The sequence below is a fragment of the Antechinus flavipes genome, chromosome 6 (assembly GCF_016432865.1).
Source record: "Antechinus flavipes isolate AdamAnt ecotype Samford, QLD, Australia chromosome 6, AdamAnt_v2, whole genome shotgun sequence".
Classification (NCBI taxonomy): Eukaryota; Metazoa; Chordata; class Mammalia; order Dasyuromorphia; family Dasyuridae; genus Antechinus; species Antechinus flavipes.
In genome coordinates this window covers 26,892,731-26,916,997 of record NC_067403.1, presented here as the reverse complement: position 1 = coordinate 26,916,997, position 24,267 = coordinate 26,892,731, and the positions used below count along the sequence as shown (strand labels likewise).

The 24,267-nt window shown below is 38.1% G+C and overlaps 1 protein-coding gene and 1 long non-coding RNA gene across 3 annotated transcripts in view; one reads left to right on the top strand and one right to left on the bottom strand.

The window, feature by feature from the left end:
* The window catches only part of C6H4orf19 (chromosome 6 C4orf19 homolog), a 90,555-nt gene extending 68,285 nt beyond the window's left edge, over positions 1 to 22,270 (bottom strand). Inside the window, exons 1-2 of one of the 2 annotated variants that reach the window (XM_051967387.1) lie at positions 21,288 to 21,377; positions 10,416 to 10,467 (exon numbers count right to left, since the gene is read on the bottom strand). The gene's annotated coding sequence lies outside the window, so the exon portion shown is untranslated. Of the gene's footprint in view, positions 1 to 10,415; positions 10,468 to 21,287 lie in introns of both variants that reach the window. The other variant, XM_051967384.1, reaches the window with a different exon arrangement.
* Positions 1,888 to 21,507, top strand: LOC127541987 (uncharacterized). The gene is made up of 2 exons (XR_007948518.1): positions 1,888 to 2,062; positions 21,066 to 21,507. It is a non-coding gene; the product is annotated as an uncharacterized LOC127541987 (long non-coding RNA).
* Positions 22,271 to 24,267: the final 1,997 nt, after the last annotated feature.

Sequence of the window (24,267 nt, the reverse complement as noted above, 5' to 3'; positions counted from 1 at the left end):
TTCTATTCATATATGTACACACACATGAGTACACACAATAAATGTGTAACATATAGGTTTGAGCATATAAATATGTGTGTATATGTATACATATTGGATTGGCCAATGGGAGTATGGTCCTCGGAACATGGACAGAGTGTCCTTCCTGCTGCTACTCTATGGAAGAATACTTGATGATTCCGTTAGGTGAACTTGAAGGAAAGAATATTTTGTAGCAATCAAGCACTTTAAGCTTAAGCTCTTCTGCCCAGGGCCCAAAGGGAAGAGTGAAGAATATACTCAGATTCAGGGGAACACTGTTGCACTTGAGTTCTTCCTATATCTTTTCAATAAATACGTCTTTGTGGAAGCTAGTTGTTAATTGGTCATCAATGTTAACAAGGTCAAAAAGAAAAAAATGATATTGGAGCACTAACCATTGGCTAGATGATGTGAAAGAAATAACTGATCAATTGATATTTGGGGAAAATATACTAAATGATAGCTTGAATCAATAGCATTGGGGTCTTCCCTGTCTGTCAAGGCAGAATCTTTATAGAAAGGTGTAGCCATACAAGTTCTGCAGACCTGACCTCATGGTGCACATTTGGATTGAGAGAATAAACCCATTGCTTATATATATTTCATATATATTTATGGGTTTGCTTATCCAAAAGAACTGGGAAATATGGATATAAATAAGAAATGATTTTGGTTGCTTTTATTTTGTAGTGATTTCATATAACTAATATTTTATTTTCTCTATTTTGGGATTGAAAATCCATTTAGGAATAATGAGAAAGATTTTGAATCTTACCTATAACCTTCATATAAAATGAACAAAATCATCCTGGGAATCAAAACTAGAATTTAGTTAATTTTGGTTAAACATGGAGCCAACAAAGTAGCATAAGTGGATAGAGATTTGGAGTCAGGACAGTGGAAATTCAAATACTGTCTCACACATTTAATATTGCTTGTGTGAGTGGGAATATGAATAAGGACACTCCATAGTTCATATATCACTACATGAAGTGCCACAACAAAAATATTGGGCCTTCTTTTTGGGAAACTTTATTGGATTTTGGGAGACTTCATTGGATTCCCTAGTTTGGGGATTCTCAGGGGAAAAACTTGGTATTTTTTCTTCTCTTTCACTGTAAGTTATAATTATACAGACTAATTCTCTTCCCCTCCATAGCATTTTGTTTTTTTTCTATTTACATATAAAAATAGTTTTCATTATTCACTTTTATAAAATTTTGAGTTCTAAATTATTTCTCTTCTTTCATTTCCTCCCTCCTCTCAAGGTGGCAAGTAATCTGATACAGATTATACATGCACAATTATATTAAATATTCAGACTAATTCTTTTGAGATAACCTTACTTAATCAAGCAACTTTAGAAAAGCTATCTGCTGGATTACTGAATCCTTTAATCCTAATATGGGAGGTATAGATTTTGCCCTAAAATGCTGGTATTTAGCTGATAAATGTTTATATTTTTATTCTACTTTTAAATCAGTCAAATTTACTTGGTGTTTAACCTACTAGCCAGGAATCCTGAGTTATTAACCCTAACTGTAAAATCCTTTTCTTGGGAACCTCCTGCTTGTTTGGAGGTTATCTGAATCTCTTTCTTGTTGACCCTGAGGTATACGGCTGATTTTTTTGATTCCAAAAGGCTAGTGTGGAGCTTATGCTTTCTCCCTTACTTCCCTACCTTCCATACTGGGTACCCTTGGGTCCATGGAATCTTAAACAAGACTATGCTCTATGTCTATCTATCACTATTTAAATTTAAAAAAATATATATGTAAAATATAAATTATAATATAATATAATAACATAATATAGTATAGAAATTATGTTTATATATAAATAATCTTCTTTCTTTTGGCACAGGGCCTTGCAAAACTTCAAAAGGTTGAAAAAACAGAAAACTAGAGATAGGAATCCATCACGGTTTGCTGGCTTTTGAGCTAAGTGTACCAGCAAAGTCGTGAGGAGTGATCTTTCTGATATAGCCCCGTGGTGAATCTCCAAGGCCCTGGCATACTGTGGCCAGAAGAAAAGAAAGAGGGTGAGTAAAGTTTCTCTGCTGGCAACTTCTGTTTGCCTTCTTGTTTCTGGTTCAGCTGTCAACCAAAAGAGTTTTTTCCTACTGAGTAGTAAGGAGATGAGTGAGAGTCTGTGAATATCCCTAAGTGCTCTGAAGTGGAGAGCTCAGTCCCTTTATTCTGTATCATCATGAACCTTCAGAAGCAGGGTCACTAAACATCCATGTGGATCCTTTGTGCACAGGCCCAAGACTAGATCAATCCTCTGTTACACTCCCCTCCCTTTTAAACATTTGTCATCCTTGGTTAATCAAATGGATGCATTTTGAACACACTGTCCGTGTCCTCAATCCAGAATGGTTTTGGGGTTCTGGGGGCGAGGTAAGCCTTGTCTTTTTACTTTCTTTCCCAGTATTATACAAAAAAAAATCTGACAGTAGTCAACATGGCACAGATCTTATATTTTACAGATGAAAATCATAATTGCCCCAAATACAGAGTTATGCAGACTTAGTAAACAAAGAACACTTTATGAAGTTTATCAGAGATTACTTCTAGCTTAGAATTTATGAAGGTTCTTTTGGTGCTGAAATGGCCTTTCCCAATTCTAAAATACTAAAGAAAAGAAAAACTGGAAAATCAAGCTTTTCATCTCAGAAGGAAATTTGGTCCCTACCAACGATCCATGTGGAGCTCTCTCGGAGAGGATTTAGGACTTGGGGTCAACTGAATGTCAACCCCCTCTCTCTCATGCATGAAACCAGACCAGTTTGGCTTGGGGCTTACAAACCAGCTCTGGGTTTTAGAGTCTGGGGTACTAACCTCCCTTTTCTGAGAGGCTCTACTTCCTCCTCAACTCTGCATCCATACTCAGAGAGAAGGTTTAATTATATAAAATTCTCCTAAGTCCCTACAACAATATAGGGTATCCAAACTTTACTTTGGGGACCTCTGGAACACAAATTGAAGGCATGAAGTATCTATGGATATCTTTTTTTATACAAGGCACAACTAATTCTGCCATGGAGCCCATAACAGGGGTGATCCTAATGGAATTTCAAACTCACCCAACCATAGGGCAGGTCTCTCCTTGAAATTCACTTTTCTAAGAACCTGCTGCTCCCTGTCCTGACCCTGATTAAATATCTTAAGATCTATTCTCTATTGCATCCATCCCTCAAAGTTTTCCTTTTCCCCTAGATCCTGAGGGGGTGGGACTTGACTTTCTGAAGAATGGATAGGCTTCCTTGTCCACTATACATATTTACCCAGCATCCGCAGGGAGGTCTCTCTTCCTCCCCACTCTGGAAGATGTTCTATGCCATTCCTGTTAGATATTCTTTCTCACCTCCACTCCACCCTTAACTTTACTGTGTTTATTTTGGGGAAAGTATTTCTAGTTAAAACTTTTGTTTCAGCTAGTGACCAAAAGACATGGAAGATATAAAATAAATAAAAAATATTAGAAGTGGAAAAATATCAGCGATTATTTTAATAAACTTGTTTTATAGATGTGAAAGCTAAAACCCAGAGAGTTTCAGTCTCACAAATTATATAGCCAACTTGCAACAAAGTTTGGGGTAGAGAACCAGTCAGCTAATTTGTTGGCTAGTACTACTTTGGAAAAATAAACTGGTGCCTTATCATGGTCAGAATACCACTCTAACAGGACAAAGCCAAGTTTGAAAGGATATGAGTGGAGACTCAATGATAGGATAGTCTCTCTGTTGTTCAAAAACCAGTGTAAATGCTTTTGGGGAGGCACAACACCTGACTGAATGATCACATTTTCTGCCACAGCAATTCTCTATCTACTGAACCACAGACATGTGTTTGGTTCTGACTATGAAATTACATATTCTTGGAAGTATTTATTAAGATAAAAGTCATTTCATGTTGTATAATGTTCTTTCCAAGTATTTCCTGGACTGTTTGTGAAAACATAATTTCTTTTCACTTGTTTAAATTTAAAATTTTCTTAATGATAAAAGATATATCTTGAATTAATAGAATACTTTCCTCAAGGGCAATATAATAATTTGAAGACATTAGCAAATCCAGTCTAGAATTTATTAATGTCTATAAGGTTAGGTTTTTCATATGTTGTTTTTTTTCCCAAATAGTTAAATATATTAGGGTTTTGCAATATTTTGTGGATAATTTATTTCAAAAGAAAATATAGCTCATATAACTTAGGTAAGTTTCTAATACTTTGCCAGAGGGCATATGCAACTGTTAAACCACATATTTAGTTTCTAGAATTTTTCCCTGATAATCACTCATTATTTACTAGAAGAAATCCTCAGTTATAGTCAACTTGCCAGTTTTAAATGAAGATGTTCAACCATTCTTAACTGGTCTCAATTAAAAATAAAATCTGGCCACATGTAGAGGCAATGTGGAGGAGTTGAAGTTCTATATGGTACCTATCTGGCTCTGTGATTACCTATCTGTGTGACATTGGGTAAATTACATATGCTCTATGGACCATAATTTTATTTGTACATTGAGGCATTGAAGTAGGTGACTGCTTGGACTTTTTCCCCTAGTTCCAAATCTATAATTCCATGAACTTGGGATTTTTTTGGATCAATTATACACTCTCTGGGTCTCAGTTTCCACAACTGTAAAATGAGACTGGACTAAAATGCTCTTTAGTAAGATCATTTCCATTTCTAAAATGGTGTCCACCAACAAACAGGAAAAGGCAGTTTGGGAACAGATATAGTAAGTAGGCAAATATTTTTTTCCATGGCACACCCAATGCAGACAAACAGAGAAATTTCAAGCAAGATTCAAATTTAAAGATACACTGCTTTCTTCCCTTGTAAAAGGGAACGTTTAATAGCCGGACACCTATCTTCCTTAGCCCTTAAGAGAAGAATTCTAGCAAATTGTATGTTTAGTCTCTGAATTAAAAAAAATCATTATTTTCTCTAGTTTCTTCCCTTGGAAACCTCAATGGGGGAGGGTGTTGGAGAAAATTAGTTTTGTAGGATCAAGATGTGGTCTTTTATTAGTCTTAATTAATTAGAATTAAACCTCCTTAAAAAAATCCAAACAAAAATTAAGTAGTGGATAGAACAACAGTCTCAGAGTCAGGAGGACTTGACTATAAATCTGACTTCAGGCACTTGATACTTATTAGCTGTATGACCCTGGGTGAGTCTTTTAATTCTCATTGCCTTGATGCTTTCCCATAACCCCCCCACCTCAAAAAAAAATCAAACTCCATTTACCTTGAAGTGATCACTAACTTTGTATGTGCTTTAGCAGTCAAAAACCTTTTTTCTTTCTACAATGCCATTTGCAACATCGAGAAGAAACACCAGGAAAGATAGAATAATCTTAATAACATATCTAGAATTCACCTAATCCTTCCTTGTCTGAAAATTGTTATCTGCCCTAGATATGATGTCAGTATGATGTAATTTCATTGATTTTTCCATGAGCAGTGGAAGCAGAGATCATCAGTGGGGCATTAGTTTTGTTGCTTTCCTCCTTTCCCAATGGGAAAGGAAGGAAATAAATATTTTTCAGCAGCCACTAAGTGCCATACACTATGCTAAGGGCTTTCCAAATACTTCATCCTCACAAGAGTCAGGTAAGGTGGGTGCTATTAATGATGTTTATTTCGCATCTGAGGAAACAGCTTAAGTGACTTGCCTAGAGTCACACAGCTAGTAAATGTCAGGGTTTTTGATTCCAAGGCCAGTGCCTTTATTCACTGTACTGCCTAGTTGATCTTAGCGCCGTCTAGTCTAGCCTTAGCCCAGTCTAATCTAGTCTTAGTCCTCGCTTCTTTAGCACAAAGTGTTCATGAATTTTGGGGTAATTCAACATGTAGCTCTTTTGGATTTGAGATAGGCTCTCAGCAAGCTTACTCTGAGCTACTTAAGAAGGGAATTCTAATTTATGACTTATCATTTTAAAAGTCTATTCAAATATTAGTTTGTTACTTATATAAGAGGATCTTGTATTTATGAAGCTTCAGAAAGAAGATCAAATATTAATTTTAGTGATATCAGCAGAGGTTCTGGAGATATTGAAAACTTACTTTGAATCACAGATAAAGAAATATGAACTTCGTTTGGATTATAGTTTGAGAATAACAAAATGGATTAAAAGTTAAAGTAATCAAAGGATACATTCCCATGTGTCCAGAGACTAAAAGAAATCAAGCGAATAGTAAAAAAAAATCATCAGATTAAAAAAATTAATGACTGCAATGGAAATACTGTATGTAAGTTCTGGAGGCTTTCTTGGTAATAGGAAACAATAATGTAAGAACAATGGAATAATTTTCAAAAGGTGGTGACTCATTTAGGTGACAGAACACCAGATGGCAAGTGTGGTTTGTGGCAGATAATTTTATCAACCCTTGGGGGCTAGGAGGAAAAGAGAAGCATGGAACCAAATTAAAGAATACTGGTTACTAACCCATGGCTAGACTTGAACAGCATCTGGCTGAGGAATGGGATGGGGATGGAAAGATTCTGTTCCTCAGGACTCAGCTGAGAGAGGGGATGCAGAAAAGGATCAGCAGTCTGCTTCCCGGGACTATGGCAACAGTAACCTGGGAGCTATGGACAGATTTTAGGGGGTTGGTGAAATGATCTTCACTATCTCTCTATCTCTATCTTCAGTAACCACTAACTGAATTTTAGCATTTCCTTCAGGTATTTAAAGACATTTTGAGATGGGATCTCGAGGTTTTACCAGACTGCTAAAGGGGCCTATGACACGGAGATTTAAGAAATCCTGTTCTCTCCAGTCTAGCCATGGGCCCTTTACTTTTCTAGTTTGGGAAAACTTGCCAGAAAGTAACTGCTGACTTCTCTTGGAGAAGCTGCCATCATGATCATGCAGCATGATGATGCGTTAGAGCTGGATTTTAAGGGCTAGTCCTTTCTTTTCTCCTGAATGGTTGGAAGTCTCCCAACTCAATAATTGTCTTACAAATCCATTCTTTTATAAAATGATAGCACTATAGACTTAGTACATCCCAAGTGACCATTGTCAGACACAGTCTGATATCTTGATCACCTCATCATTCCATAGTGATACAAACATATAATTGATATTACCTTTGCACAAGGACTGGTTTTCATTTTTCCTCCCATACCTTAGGGGTGAATTAGGGGTTCTGTGTGCTGTGCCCAGAGTTCCCAAACATGTAAGCACTGGAGTCTTGATTTAGACCAAGGTACCCCCATTTTCCTAGCTTCCTTGTCTTCTAAAACCTTTTACTAGATGTTTCCTAAACTCAGCATCTGGACTCTGGACTCTGTATTTCCCCAGGCTTTCTTCCATAGTTGGAACTTCCTTTTTCCGAATCCTTATCTTTCCTCAAGCTCAACTCGGCTGCCACCTGTTCCAAGAAGCAAGCCTCTCCTCATCTCCTAAGTGACAATCATCTCTTCCTCTTCACTTTGCCTTCAGATGACTTATTTGGGTTTATATTATGGCCCCTCAGGACACTTGAAGGTACGTGAGCTTCTTAAGGGCAAGACTCACATCATCTACAAAACATGTAGATAACGAACACTTAGTGAGTTGAGTTGACTCCTGAGTCCTATGAAGAGCAAACATGAAATGGAGATTCATTCAAAGGGATGAAACATATTCATTCAAAGGAATGAAACATATTTTTCTGAGTAAGAAATCCTGAAAAGCATAATGAATTTTTTTACTTAGCATTTTACCTGAACATAGAAGTTGGGCAGAAGATGGAGATTGGAGTGGATGGCATTTCAAGCAAACTTGGGGCGTAACTGGGGAACAATGAGGAAGAGTTGGAGATGACGTTAGAAAGGGAGGTGGTGGCCAGAGAAGGAAGGGCCTTAAGAAGCAGGCTCAAGTACTTAACTTATCATGACAGGCAATATGGAGTTACAGAAGGTTAGATAGGCTTCAGGGTGAAGTGGAATATGGGCCACTAAGAGTCAGGAGACCAAGAACTTAATAGCTGTGTGATCATGTGAGAGGCCACTCAATTTTTTAGACTCTTTTTTTTTTTTAAACAGGATCATAGTGTTCTCATCTGTAAAATGAGCAAATCTGTAAAAAGGCAGTATTGATTTCCTAGGAAAGGTTCTTAAGCAGTTTTTAGGATGCTATGGAAATTGTGAATGATTATTTTTATTATTCTTTTTAATTTAAATTAGTCATTATTTTGGAAATAGGACCTGTGATTTCATAGCTGAGCAGAGTTCCTCTTTCTTGATCAATACGAAATTGGCAATGGTTCTAAAATTTCCCGGCTTTGAGAATTGCTAAGGTACTCTAAGGTTAAGTGTTCTCAGTATTGTATGATCACAGTATATAACAGAGCTGTCATACTTAGAACCCGGACTGCCATACTTGGGGCTTGGAACATTTGAGGTTCAAATTATGCCTCAGATAATCACTGGCAAGCCTGGCCAAGTCACTCCCTGAACCTCAGTCTCTTCATCTAAAAATGGAAATCATAATATTCACACTTATCTCTAAGCGCTGTCTCAAGAATCACATGAAAGAATGACGTTTGGAAAGTGATATCAATCCTTAAAACACTAGATCAGTGTGAGCTATTATTATTATTCTTATTTTTAAGAGAATTTTGCAAGCCACATCTCTTTGGGGAAGGAAAGACCCAAATCTAGATGTCAGAAATAAGTGGGACACGCCAGCCCTATTCAAGGTACCTAGTGGGGCTTTAAGGAGCACAAGGTGGGGGGAATAAAATCGTTCAATCCCCAATAAGAGACTGAGGCAGAGCTCTGAGTCAATGAGGATCCATGGTACCCTCTAATGAAGTGAATTTCATATCTTCCTGGTGATCTGAGATGGCTTCTTCTTCTAGGGTCTTGTATTTATAAAGTTTGATACCAAAATATGCAAATGAGATATGGTACAATGCAGAATCTCATTGGTTGACAGACCTTGCTCTTAAGGGCCAAAAACGACATAGCAGGTGAGTCATAGGTTGGACAAAGCATGGGGCATTCCTCTGATTCAATGGTCATAAGACGGTTACTTGTTGGACAAGACAGAATGGTCCAGACATACAAAAATAAAGTGGAGGATTCCCCATGAAGTTGAATCATCTCTGTGACACTAGGCTTGGGTACCATAACAAGGAAAAATACTATAACAAGGAGGGCTTCTAATAAGTTTCTCATGGATAGACAAATAAACTTACAAACTGTAGCTCCAACTCTGGGATCTAATATACAGAATGTATAATCATTACTCCTACAGAATCACATCATATTGATTAATGCTGATTGTAATAGAGTAGGAGTCAAAATGTATTATTTCTCACAAAGGAACTCTAGAGATAAAAAAAAGACCCTAGAAATCAGTATTGAGAACTACCTCCATGCCATTAGACAAATCACTGGAGTAAGACTTAAGTGCAGGAAGATTCAATATTTGCCTTTAAAGTCATTGACCAGGAGGACGACCAGCCCAAATGATGGGGGTCTTAGACGGGTGTTTGTCAGATCTCTACTTCCTGTTGTTTTAGAGGTTCAATATTTTTGAAATATTTCTTGTGTCTACTTGGACTCCTTCTAAAAAACTAAGTCCTAATGCAGATCATTTCTGTCCAATAACATGCCTAGTCAAGTTGAGTTAAAGGGAGAAAACACAGATTTTAGTCTAGAAACTAATTGATGACTTTCCAACTAGCTCAGTTATAGGACTATGATCGAGAAGCTACCTTAGCTAGAAACCAATGTTGTTGTGTTCCGGAATTCAGTTTTGAATAATTATTTCAATTTTGACTAGAAGCTGATGATCACAGAACTTTGGATCATCAATTTAAAGCTGGAAAAGAACTGAGAAAATTCGGAAGAAGGTATAGATACACAGAACAGTTTTGGAAATTAGTTGGATTTATTATAAGTTTTTTAAAAACAAAAAAAATTAGTATGGATTAAAGAGATCAACAGTTTTGTATATAATATTTTTGGGTTCTACTTTGTAGATGGGAAATATTCACTTTGAGGTGATTGATAAGTTAAAAATAAAAAAATAAAATAAGGCTTATTTAAAAAATAAATACCTTAGAAAAGCTCTCAAGCAGGGATTCTTAGTTTGATATCCATGGACCCACTAGGGTAATATGGGTAGATTTCACAGTGTCTGTGAATCTGGATGAGAAACATCATATTTTAAAAATATAAGTGTTTTTCTCTGTAACATCTTACGCATTTTATTGTATTTATTCAAAATGACTATTCTAAGAAGAACTAGACTTTCCCAGACTTCAAAGGGTCTAAGATCCACAAAAAGTTTAAAAACCCCTACTTCCTAACTAATGCAGTATAGGGAAAGAATACCATTTTGGAAACAGAGGATTTGAGTGCACATCTTCATTCTGCCACTTACTATATGAATCATCTTGGACAAGTAGCAATCTCCCTGGACATCATCTTCTCTCCTGAAAAACAAAGAGGAAGGACTAGATGTCCTTCTGCCTATAAAACTGATTCTTCATTTTAACACGAAGGATATGGGACACAGAAAAGTTAAGCATGGAAAGGATCACACAAAGAGTAAGCCCCAAAGTCAGAATTTAAATTCAGGATCTTTTATTCCAAATCCAACACTCTTTCCACACATGGAAACTTCCAGAGCTAATTAAAGAGCTCTCAAATGATGTTTTTGAGAATTGAGCTGTAGCTATTAATGTTATACAGCACTGATAAGAAGCTTCAATTCAAGAAAAGTTGCATTGAACCAGGAAATAAAACATATTTCCCCCCCTAAAAGCTGATTTGGAATCAGGAATCCTGGTTCTGCTAACTTATTACCTGTCATAACCTTAAAAAAGCTACTTAACATCTTCAGCCTCAGTTTCCCCATTTATAAAATGAAGGAGTGGGACCAAATGACTTCTAAGATCCTTTCTGAACTTATATTCCTTTGAGTTATGACTTGACTCTCAACTTTTCCATTTTCCCTATCACCCAGGTTCAAAAATTGGCTATTATTTTTGATTGTCTTTCCTTCCTTATCTCTACCCCACAGCTACCCCATTCCAAAACACAACAACTTTTGTGTCTATCCCCATCTTTATCTTAAACATTTTATTTATTAAAAATGTAATACTATGATCAATGCAGCTCATTTGAATTGCTTAGTGAATAAGAATTCGAATGCATTAAATAGCCCGATTTCCTCACTCATGGGTTTTTTAGGAGAAAGTTTTGTCTAGTCATTCTTATTCACTTTTCCTCCTATATGATAATAGCTCTACTTTTTTTGCTTTGAATTATGTGATCAATTTATTTCTAAATTTTGTAATAATCTTCTTGTTTGTTGGATATTTCATTAAATTGATATGCCTTTTTAAAAATTTATTTTTATTTTTTATTATTTTATTTCATTATTATATATCATATAATTAATATTATATTATTATACAATAGTGTTATTAATATTATATGTTGCTCATGTTATATTATAATTTTTAATTTGTCTATTTTATTATTGGAAATGGAAACTTTCCAGGTTTTTTTTTCCAATGACACAAAATGCTACTATGTAAACCTTTAACAGTTCATTTTTTGTTTCTTTTTAATAACACTTTCAGGGTATATTCCCAACAACAGAATTGTCAAAGTCATTTTTGATGTGCTTAATATGACTGTACATGTATAATCTATATTAGGCTGCTTGCTATCTTGGGGAATTGGGCAGAGAGGACCAAAAATTGGAGGGAGCTCCAAATTTTTTTTAAAAAATTTGTTTTTAAAGTTTTAAAAGATTTAAAACACTCTTTACATGTAATTGGAAAAAATAAGACGTTATTAAGTCAAAGTCATTTTCCATTTGACCTAGATGGCTCCAGTCTCTTCCTCTTCTAATTCGTCCTATATTCCAATCGCCTGAGAAATCTTGATACAGCACATTTCTGACTGCATACTTTTTTGTCATAAACCCTCAATGGCTCCCCAATAAAGTCTAAATTTCTTTGTGCAGCACTCAGTTATATAATAACATTCCTTTTAGGTCTTATCTCACACTAATTCTTGACATTCGATCTTTTCCCCCAACCAAACTGGGATTACTTAACATTCTTCCAAACTGCCGCATCTTTTTCTACCTGTGTCTTTGTTCCCATTGTCCCCTTGTCCTGCAATGCACTGTCCCCTCAATCAGCCTGTTGAAATCCTTAATCTTCCAAGGCCCTGTCCAGATGCTGACTTCCCTAAGAGCCCTCTTTTCCTCTGGCCAGAAGTAACTCATTTCTCTTCAGATTTCTCATAGAAATTTACAGCTCTTTCACATTCATCTTATTCAAATTATATTATAATTGTGTTTACATCTTATCTTTTAGACTGCAAACACCCCAAAAGCAAGACTGACTAATCATCTTGCTAAGTGTCTTATATATAGAAAGTCCTTAGTAAATATTTTTTTGAAGTGAATCCAGTTGAAAGCATGCTTCTGAAATTTGGGAGTGTGGCCAATACACAGGATGGGAATCTTTTTGCTGCTTAAGTTGGGAGGCAATGTGGCATGATAGGGAATAGAGAACTTGGTCTTGGAACCAAGAAAGGCTGTATTCCATTTCTGCCTCTAAAACATATTGTCCTTGGTGAGCCAATTAACCCTCTCAGGGCTTATAAGCCCAGCTTCTTAAACTCTGGTTCGTCACCCCATATTCGATCTCGTAACTGAAGTGAGAGTTGTGAAATTATGATTTATTAACAGTAAATGCTTTGTTTGTATACCTATTTCATATACCTAGTCATGTAAAAATTTCTCGGGTGAAAAGGGGTCATGAATAGAATAAGTTTAAGAAATCCTGGTCTAAGCAATTTCATAAGTGAAGACCTGTGGGGAAGTTGTTGATCTGTGGTGGAGAATTAGTTCCCTCTCCCAAGACAATAACAGCTCTAGTTTCTATCCCTCCAATTTGGAGGATACACACAAGTAATCATGAAAGACACTAGAATTCTAAGAAAAATGTGTTCAGTGCTCCCTAGCCTTTAATTGAAACCTTTCTAATAAGGTGACATCTTGTACTCTGCTATCTTCAGCTTTTGAGAACATTAAGGCACCTCTATACCTTTTTGGGATATTAGAGTAGGATTTCAATAATGGAAGGTAGGACTTTGGTGGAGGTGATTAAGAAAAGATTACTAGCCCACAATGCATTGGCTGGTTTTTTTTTTATTATTTTTATGAGCTTGGGGTATTCACAAATCAATATACTTGATAATATCATGGAGCCCAAAGAGGCAGGTTTCTACAGGTGATTTTCTTTAATAGACCACATCTTTATGGTCATTCAGGTGACTAAACATTATTGATAATATAAGATCTGACTGGGCTTTTCCACTTATTGATTTTGAGAAAAGCATTTGAAGCAGTCTAGCCAAAAGAAAGGTTTCTGCTGTGCAGGGCAGGTCTCCCATGTGTAAATCCCAAACTGTAAAACTCTATGTAGCTTAACCTATAAATTAATTCAGTTGTTTGCTTTTTTTTTTTGTTGGAGATTTTGAGGAAAAAGAAAGAACACGGGGCTACACTAAAGTTACAAGGAAAGGTATTAAGCAGAGATCAAACTTACTGAGATAAGAAAACTAAATATAATGCACTCTTCCTTTACACATTGTGCTAATAGAGCATGTCCCAAAAGTTTTAGTACACTTTTAAAGCTTGATAACTTCAGAAATATAGATACTACATATTCACAAAAACAATGTTTGAAAGATTAATCATTTAAAATTTTAAAATATTAATTTTTAAATCAAAGCCAACATAACCATCATCTCTTGCTCTGTAGGATTTTAGCTGATTTTCCAACTTTGTAAAAATTCTCAGCTGCTGTTCAGTGACCAAAAGGACTGCATTTGCAATACTAGCCTCAAGATCATCCAAAGAATAAGATTTTCATGGACATATGACAATTCTGGTAGAGTTTTATGAACTCCTTTTCAGAAAAACACTTTTAAGTGAATAAAGTACAATACATGGAGTTCTAAAAGAAGTCAATTATAGTTATCAAAACATATTTTTAAAAGTTTCCCAGATACCTGGGTATGAACTCTTCTGCTCTAGTTCTTGATATTGTATGGGCATGAGAGAAGCAGGCAAAGTGCCAAGAGAGAACATGGGGAAGAAGAGATCACTTTGAACTGGACGAGTCAGGGAAACTTAATGGAGAAATCGACACCTGAGCTGGATCTTTAAGGAAAAGAAAGATGTCTGAAAAGGAAATTTGGAGGGACTGTGTTCTAGGCACAGAAGGTGATTTATGAGAATAAGCACAAGCAGGAAAGCATATGCCGAGATGAGAAAATTAGTTCATTTTGGTTGAAACATTAAATATGAAGGGATAATTAAAATTAAGCTAGAAAGATGAGTTGGAATCAGGTTGTGAAGCACTTTAAATACCAGCCTAAGGAGTAAGTATTTTTTTTCCTATAGGCAATGAGGATCCAATGAGGGATTTTGAGTAGGGAAGTAGGGAAGAGACTCGAGGCAGGAAGATTATGTAAATCTCTCATGATTCCTTTGCTTAAAATAATAAGAGCCTGAACCAGAATAGTGAAAAGGAGATCGGAAAAGAAAGCATGGATATAAAATATTGTAACTGTAGAATTGACAGTATTGGAATATTTGATCCCTGTCTGGAAATTGGTGGGAAGAACCAAAGACTCATCTTGCATTTGATACCAAGTGATTGAAAGATTTTGCTGTCCATAGAAATAGAAAGGGAACTTGAGATAAAGGAAGCTTTATTGAGAGGGGAGGCTGTAGGGGAGATTTTGATGAGTTCAGCTCTAGATATATTTTATATACATTTGCAACATTGGAGGACATTCACAGTGGAGATTGTTAAGATCATGGATTTAGAACTAGAAGGGACCAAGAAGACCAGCTGTTCTATGATTTCAAATCCTCACCACTCCATCAACAGCTATGAGATGTTTCAGAAGAATGATGAGGTGAGAACTGAGGTTGAGGAATGACTTCTAGCACATGAGTAGGAGGACAAGGGGTAGAAGGTAGCACTTTGTGGAAATGTCAGATTTTAGGCTCAAAACTCTAAAATTAGGGAAGTATTACTAGAACACAGAAACTAGAGAGGGATTGAGTAAAACAAGAGCACTTTTAGATAGAGGGAGAAATGGAAGAACAAGAGATTATGATCTGAAAGAGGCAAATTAAGAAGTTACAATCTTAGAGATGATTAAGATTGAGGGGATGGCGAAGAAATTTTTTAAAAGAGGAAAAAACCAAAGAAGGCTGCCTTAAGAAATGCATACATACATATACATACATGTACATATGTATGTTTATACTCTTTTTCCTGATCATCAGGAACTCTTTTTCCTGATGTTGCTATACATGTATATATGTGTATAAACATATATACATGTATAGCAACATCAGGAAAAAGAGTCAGTGACAGAGGCATTTTTGGGGAACATCAACACACAGTTATCCCCCTTTTATCCTACACCCCATCTCCACTCATTCAATCAGTATCCACGTTCTGCTAATTCTGTTGCTACTATATTGCTCAAAGTTTTCTCCCCATTTTCATTCCTCATTACCATCTTAGACTAGGTTGTTACAAACTATTGCTTGGATTTATTCTAACAGATTTCTAACTAGAATTGCTTCTTTATACCGGCAAGTTTTTAGATTATGAAGGTAAGAGATGTTTAATTTCTTCTTCCAGAGTTTCCATTCATATCAGAAGTAGAAAGGGGATGAATAATGTTGACAAACTGACTAGTTCCTCAGCTCCTATATCTGATGACAGGTCAAATGGTGGACTAGATGAACTCTATTATTAAAATTTTCACATCTAAATTAGCTATGAAGACAAATACTAAGAAGATAAATCCCTTATCCAGAAATAGAGAACACCATGAGTAACCGGCTAAGTTGTGGTTTTCAAGTGGCACTCCTGGGTGTTTTGTGGCACTATTTGAAGATTTTTTTTTTGTAGCCCACTTGCATAAAAAGTGATTGGAACTGAGTCAGCTGGGTGTGGTGCCTTTAAAGATATGCTATCTATCATTTTTACCTTATGTTGACAACACTAATTGAAACTCAGGAGTGGCTTTTCTGAGATGCATCAGAAAATCTATGAGTCAGTATTTTGGATCCTTTTAATGATCTGCTTTGGGATAGATATTCATCTAGTGAGGATGTCTATTCATCTATTTCTTGTTTTAAGAAACAACTGCCTTGAAGTTTTATGGGGGATATTTTTAAAGGTTCCAGTTTCTATAAGCCCAAGGGAATTACCTAGTGAAAATGGAGACAGTTGCTGAAAGGTGTTCATTTTGTCACAGCCATGACTAAGTGGCTAATAGGATGGGCCAGACTAGGGATAATTGACATGTACCCCAGGTTGGGCGGAGCCTGGATATCAGGACTGAGGGGATATGGCCAGAGGTTTATTTTCAGTCCAGTGAGGGGAACTGGTTAAGGAAAATGACAGCTGGAATGCAGACATCATTTGTCAAAACCCAAAGGCCGTCAAAGATCTCCTAGATTCTGTAAATACAAGGTGTGGGGTAGTAATTGGCAGAGGTTCAAAAGGAAGGCAATTGCTGAAATTGGGACGATTTTAGAGCAGCCATCAGAGATTCAGTCATAGCCATAGTGGATACATTGCATGAAATCCAATTCCTGGGGAAAGGCTGGAATGTAAAGTAGAGAATTCCATCCCTGGGATATAAGGCATGGAACAAAGTCATTATTTATCAGTCCTTTATTGGATGTATTGCACTAATAATAGACATGGGGCTTATATAAGCTATGGTCTGTGTCTTCTTACAAATTACAATAGAGGAGATGGTTCATAAATGGCTAACTATAATGCAAAATAACTTAAAATACAGACACTACAGAAGCACAAAATAAAACTTTTTTTCCCCTGTTCTGTTCAAGAGAAGAAAAAGACTAATATTTGGGGGCTCTATATCTGGTAGTAGTAGTAGTATCTAAGTACCCAGGGAGTAGTGTAAGTACTGTGGTGAAATAAAGGAAGATAAAGGTTGAAAAAAAATGGCTTGGCCATGTTGATCTGGAGATCATTGTTGACTTTCTGATAAAGTAGTTTCGGTAAAATGGTGCAGGTGTAAGTTATTCTGCAGGATAAGAGAAGATGGATGGTAAAGAAGTAGAGGAATCAGGTGTAATTAAGATTTTTCAAGAATATGGCTGTGAAGGGCAACTAGGTGGTACAGTGGATTGCGCACCTGCCCTGGAGTCAAGAGAACCTGAATTTGAATGTTATCTCAAACTTACTAGCTGTTGGACCCAAGGCAAGTCACTTAACCCTGATTGCCTTGCCAAAAAAATAAAAAAAAGAAAAAAAGAAAAAAAAAAGAAGAAGAAAAAAGAAAAAAACAACAAGTTTGGCTGTAAAGAAGAAGAGAGAAAGATAGAAAGAAAGCTGGATGGAATATAATCAAGATTGGTCTTTTCTAGAAGTTGGGTTTTGGCTATGTTTATAGGTCACTGTAGCCAGGAAGCAGTATGGAAAAGAATGAAGATGCCAGAAGGAATAACTGCTGAAATGAGGTCTTAAAGAAAGCAGAAGGGTCCCAGGGTTCAAGCACAGAGATAAATCTTAGAAAAGAATAGAGGGACCTCTTCCACTATGACTGGAGGGCATCGAGGAGTTTGCAATGATGCTAAAAAGTTTTAAGAGTGGACAAAGGAGCTGCTATCCTATGGTCTCGTTCTCAATGAAGTAGAAGACTGGTTATCTTATTACTTTGAAGTGTGAGAGTAGCATTTTTTAAAATCAAAATCTGAGTAGAATCTTCAATAAGAATAATTCAATGCTGAATTAAGCAGCTACTACTATTCTCTACTAGTAGTAAGCTACAGTTACTACTTCCTATTTTCCCTTTATGGAACCAGAATTGGCCCCCAAATCCCTGGAAATGGGCCTCCAGAATGGGGATGAAATATATCAAACTGTCAGGGCTAGAAGACTTCAAGGCGATTATTCCTATAGAGGATGCTCGCAAGTGCAAGTGCATTATTGAGTTGGATGCATCAGCCTGTACATTATTAGATTAAAAAAAATTAAACAGATTTTTAAAAATCCAGGTGTGCTTACATTTTGAGGGTACCGGTTAATCTGTTCGTGAAGTAGTCACACTTAATGATTTCAGGTATTTGTGGTAACCAGCCTTTGAGGATTAAGTTAGTCAAAAAGCATTCATTAAGAGCCTACTATGTGCCAAGCACTTTAAGTGCTAGGGATAGAAAGAAAGGTAAAAATAGTACCTCCTTCAAGATGCTTTTCATTTAGTTAGGAGAAACAACATCTAAATCACTAAATATATTTATATGTATACACATATACACAAATATGTATATTATAGAAATATGTATAATATAAATACATACACATATAAATATGTTTAGGTGTTTCTATGTGTGTATTGACAGACATACACTTAGAGAAAATAGATATATGGAAGGTAACGTGAGAGGTAAAGGCACTAGCAGCTGTGAGGTCGGGGGACCCAGAACAGCCTGGTGTAGAAGATGGATTTTTAGATGAATTCTGAAGCAAGCCAAGGAAGCTAAGAAAGTACTAAGTAAGCAGGTCCCGGGTAGTGTGCAGAAAGTTAAAAATAAAACTAATAACAATGAGAAAACTCCCTACTCCACTTCTTTTCTCATTCTCTCTTCTTCTGCCAATCTTCTCTTTGTCCTCTTCCAGTGATCCAGAAAGTTGCATTTGACACTGTACAGATTCAAACTTCATTCTCTCTAGGAGAAACCATATGGTAATAGTGTTCTGCTTCTCAAAGTGTAGTCCAGGGAACCCTGGGTCTCCTGGAGACAGGGAGTACTCAAGGTGAAAAACTCTTTTCATACTAATAGTACAGTTTAAAAAATTCCAAGATAGTAAATCTCTATCTACCCATCCATAACCTACATAAATACATGTGCTTGGGGAAATCCTCAGTAATTTTTAGGGGTAAAAATGGAATTTGAAAACCAAAAATCTTGGTAATTCTATTCTGATTGATAGAATATTAGCTTTGGAGTTAGAAAGACCTGATTCCAAATCCTACCTCAGATCCTAGCTTTTTGATCCTGCCTAAATCATTTGAACTCTCATGCCCCCTCAGTTCCTCATCTGTCAAATGAGGGAGGTTGGAATAAATGGCCTCTAAAGACTCTTGCCAATCTTGAAGATCAAAGACAACTTGAAATCATTAATCCTAAATGTCTCTCTGAAATGAGAAGATTGAGTGTATGACTTTGAAGATCTCTTCTAATTTTAAAATCCCATGGTTCCTATCACCTGAGTAGCTGAAAAGTGAGGCGGTAGAACAACTGTGCTCAGTTCCAGGCTTCTCTTGGACTTTGCAAAGCAGAGTGATTGTTTAGAAGTTTAACTTCAAAAACCATTTGATTAAGTATCTACTCTGAAGAGTGAACTCCTATTAATTAGGCAGATAAAAAGATTAAATAAAAACATAATCATGCCCCTTCTCCCCCCCCCACTCTCCCCACCAGTGACTAGAATCAAGTTACTGAATCTCTCTGAACTTCAGTTTCTAAATCTGTAAAATAGAGATAACAATATCATCACCACCTATTCCACAAGGATGCTGTGAGGGAAAAGTTGTGAGTTGGTTCCTTCACATGAATTCTTATAATAATTTCTGCTGGTCTCCCCCTTGTTCCTTCTAGACTTTTTTCAAGACTGATCCTGGTACACGGTTAATTCTGCTTTTTAAAAGACAAAATATGGGATTTAAAAAGGAATAGGTAGATATCTCTCTTAGTGGATGGAGTATAGGGCTTGGACTCAGGAAGACCTTCGTTTCAATGTGATCTCAGGAGCTATGTGCTCCTGTTTGCTTCAGTTTCCTCATATATAAAATGAGCTGGAGAAGGAAATGGCAAGCTACTCCAGTTCTATTTGACAAGAAAATCCCAAATGGGGTCAGAAGAATCAGGTACCAAAGGAAAAAAAGATTGAACAGCAACAAACTATATTCTTTTGTCATTCAAACGTCTCCTTTCTTTTCAAAAAGAGCCAAGGATTCCTGAAGTGATGGTCACTGGGGATTAAGGCTCAGGATGTTGAAAAACTTCCTCTATCAGCCTTCCCATAATAATGAAATCAACCAGCACCCGATTCTTTAACTCTGGGAAACTCCCAGAAGAGACTTTTCACTATCAGGAATTATCGAGAGAATTAATAGGAGGGGAGTGGAAATTGAAATGGAATAATCTGCAAAGTTAAAAAGCTTTAAAACGGCACGAAGACTTTCACTTTATAGATGGTTTACACGAACGATATTCTCATATATATTCTTCCAGACCGGGCGTGATCAGATACAGTTGTCTAGGTGAGGATGGCCAGGTATTGCCTGACTTATTATTCAGGATTTAACAAACGGTTTCCGCCCCAGTCACCGATTACATTTTGCCCCCCAATCGGCTCCCGAAGTTCGCTTCCTCTTCCCGCAACTCCCCCTTCGCCTTCATTCCCAGCTCCGGGCAAGTTACCTGAGCTGCATTTCCCCGGCTAGGAAGGGGAACGCAGCCTTTCACGTGGGTTTAAAAGGAGCAGCTGCATTCCACAGATTTTTTTTTTTTAATTAAAACTATTCCCAAGTCTGTGCTGGGGATGGAGGGGCGGCGAGGAGAGAGGAAAATCACACTCTCAATTTGCTTGACTCCACACATTTGTTTACAAGGGTTTGGTTTTCTTTTTCTTTTTTTTTTTTTTTTAAGGGAAAGGAGGAGGAGGAGGGAGAGAAAATAAATTTTTTGTTGTCAAAATTTGTTTTTTAAACTCAAACATCTTTTTTATCCCTCTCAATAAATGTAATTTTAAACCAGATGATATTAGACGGCCACGTTTCCACAGAGAAACTAGCCAAGTGCTCAGGGTCAGGACCTTGGAGATGTTCCTTTCTTTAGGAGCCTGGTTCTTTCTTTAGGATCCTGCCTTTCGGCTTGGATTCGGTTTTCCTGAAAGAGGCGAATTTTGATTTCCCTCTCGACGGTTTTTAGGAAAGAAAGTCAAGTGAGCAGCTGGAGGAAGCTCCGAGTGAACCAGACTGAGATTCCCTCAGAAAGAAATCAATGGCAGAAGCTCCGATCCCCAAACGTTCTTCCCGCTCCCCCTCCCCCACGCCAGCGCCCCAGCCGCAGCCCCCAGCCCCCCCAGCCCCGGATCGCGCAGTGGAGGATTCGGCTGGAAATCCCCGGGGCAGCCGGCCCCTCTCAGCCTACCTCGGTATTGCAAGCAGTGGAAGCGGCGGCGGGCTCGGCCGATCACCATCTCCCATGGCTCCGCGTGCCTCCCGCGTGTGAATGGAAAAAATGTGGGGCTGCCCTGTTTAGCCCCGGAGTTTGCCTGACCTCTGGATGAGCCGCTGGAGTCAGTGTCATTGGGTATTAAGGGATCATGTGACTGCAGATGAAAATAAAATCCTTCAAAGTTTGCATTTAATACTTCCGAGAATGTGTAACCCTTTACCTGCGCGGAGCCGGGCGCGGAGGAGCCTGCCAAGGCAAAGCCACTTTCTATTTGTGGTTGGGGGGGGGGGGCGGGGGAAGGGGAAGAAAGAAATCATTGAGCCCGAAGCTTTGCGTCCCTCGAATGCCCCAGGAAGAATGCCATGGAGCTGGCAGAGCTGGTACCTGCAGCTCTTTTAAGAAAGCAGGCCGAGCCGGGGCGGGCAGAGCCGGCACACGGCGGAAATCTCCGACTCCCGCCGTGGTCCCCCGAGCCCCGCGAGCTGGCCCTTGTCTCCCCTCTGAGAGCGAGAGCGCGAGGCTGCAATCCCGGCCGAGCGAGGCAGCGGGTCGGGGAAGCTGCTCCCGGGACAGTCACACCTGCGCGGCTCCTCCCGGGGGAAGGAGGGGAAAGGGGGGAGGGGGCGCCTTGTTCCTTCCCTTTCCGAAAGATAAGGGAGAGCGGCCGCTCTGGGGTTGGGTTTCCTAGCAGAGTGATATAGGGTACCGAGCACATGGAACGGGTAACGGCTTAGAATGGGAGAGTTGGCGCGGCCCTGCACCTTCCGCTGCGGAGCAGTTAACTGGGACTAAACTTCAGGGAAACCTGGGGTCCGAGCCAGCTTCACACGTTCCTAGAATCCAGAGCTGCGCCCCCCTCCTCTTCCCCTCTCGTCCTCCCTCTCTTCTTCCTTCTCTCTCTCTCTCTCCCTCTCTGTTTTTTCCTCTGTCTCTGTCTGTCCTTATCTCTCTCCTTCCCTCCTTCCCTCCCTCCCTTTTCCCCTCTTTCTCTCCCTCTCCCTCCCTCTCATTTCCTTTCCTTCTCCTTCTCTCTCTCTCTTCTCTCTCTCTCTCTCTCTCTCTCTCTCTCTCTCTCTCTCTCACTTACTCTCTCACTCTCCTCTCTTTGTCTCTGCCTGCCTCTTTATCTCTCTGTTTCTGTCTGTCTCTGTTGGTCTCTCTGTCTCTCTCTGTGTGTCTTTTTCTACTTCTGTCTTTATCTGTTTCTTTCTGTGTATGTCTGTCTTTCCCTCCCTTTCTTCCCGTCTCCGCCTCTGCCTTTTTGTCTGACTCTCTGCCTGCCTGTCTTCCTCTCTCCCCCCCACCCCCCTCCGCCTCTCCCCATTTACATGTGAGGAAACTGAGGTCTAGGTGATATGCCTAAGGTCATACTGGTAGTGTATATAAGAAGCTGAATTTGAAGCCATGTCCGCTTGACTTCCTGAGGCAGCTCTTTCCCCAAAGAACTTTCCCTTAGCCTTCTTTCTTTCTTCTAAAATAAGGGTAATTAATATTGGCAGCATTTAACTTTCAAAGGCTTTGAGCAGGTAAAATAATGTACTTTATAAAATGAATAAAAATATTTATAAATACAAAATTGAGAACTTTTCAAATCTTAAAACGTCAGTTATCGTTATTGCCATTTTAGGGTTGTGGGCTCTTAGACACACCAACCTTTTCTCATGGCCACTAAGGAGTCCTTGGGCTTTTTGTTTGGAACTTCTGCAAATGGGATTAGGTTGCTGACAGTCCCCGCTGGCCCCAGAGACGTGGATTATGTCAAAATCCTAAAGGGTTTATGATGAGGTTGGATCGGGATGGGGAGAGAGGGGGGATATTGCCTTGACTTTAAAACTTTTTACTTAAATTCAGTAAACTCGACTGGGATTGGGAGGAAAAAGCACCTCCCTGACAAAGTGTGTTGGACAATTGCGCCACCTAGCGTCCGTGTCTTCAATATTCACTTCAGGAAGGGACCAAGGACAGGGATTTAGCTTGTTATAAGAAAATGTTAATTAAAGATGGAAATAACCTGTTCATGGGATTTCCAGACTTAGGGCTTTAAAGGATTTTTAGGAATCATCTAGTCTTGATCTTTAATTTGATAGATAAGTATCCTAAGATCCAGAGAGATTAAATATCTTGGTAACAGACAGAGTTGAACCCAGATCCTAGCCCAGCTTCTTAAACACAATTGCACAATCCCCTATGGGGTCTTTTAACGGAATTTGGGGATCGTGAAATTACGATTTATGATCAGTAAGATTTTGATTCGTATACTTATATCCACGATCCTGTAAAAATTTCTTTGGCCAAAAGGGGTCCCAAGTGGAAGAAATTTAAGAAGCTCTGCTCTAGAGATCCAGTACTTTTCCCCCTCTTTATTGTCCCTTTTATTATCCCTGTCAGTGTTAGTGATGTTGTTTTTGTTTTTGTTTTCTTTCCTGAAGACCATTTTTGAACTTTTTTTTTTTTTTTTGCTGAAGCAATTGGGATTAAGTGACTTGCCCAGGGTCCCACAACGAGTAAGTGTTAAGTGTCTGAGACCAGATTTGAACTCAGGTCCTCCTGACTTCAGGGCTGAACATTTCTTCTAATCCATGTTTTGAGATGGAAATCTCTGAGTAGCTTTAAAATAATCAATTTTAAGAGGAAATTTTGGAAATGTAATGATATTACATTTTTAATGGTCTCATTTGATTAGAACCTGTTTCAGCAAATCAGTCCTCAAACTTTCAATTCTATAATGAGATGGGAAATTTTTTAGATATTCGTTCCTATTCATTTACTTGGGAACATTTAACTACAAATCATAGGTTGTTACCCTAGATCAATTCCTATGATCTATTAGCCATTTCAATCCAACATATTATTTGGTAGTTATTTGGGCTTAGAATAAATAAGACAAAAATGGGACAGAATTCCAATTGGTTTAAAATTCTGCCTCTAGGGTATGTCTGATCTCTCAGCTATT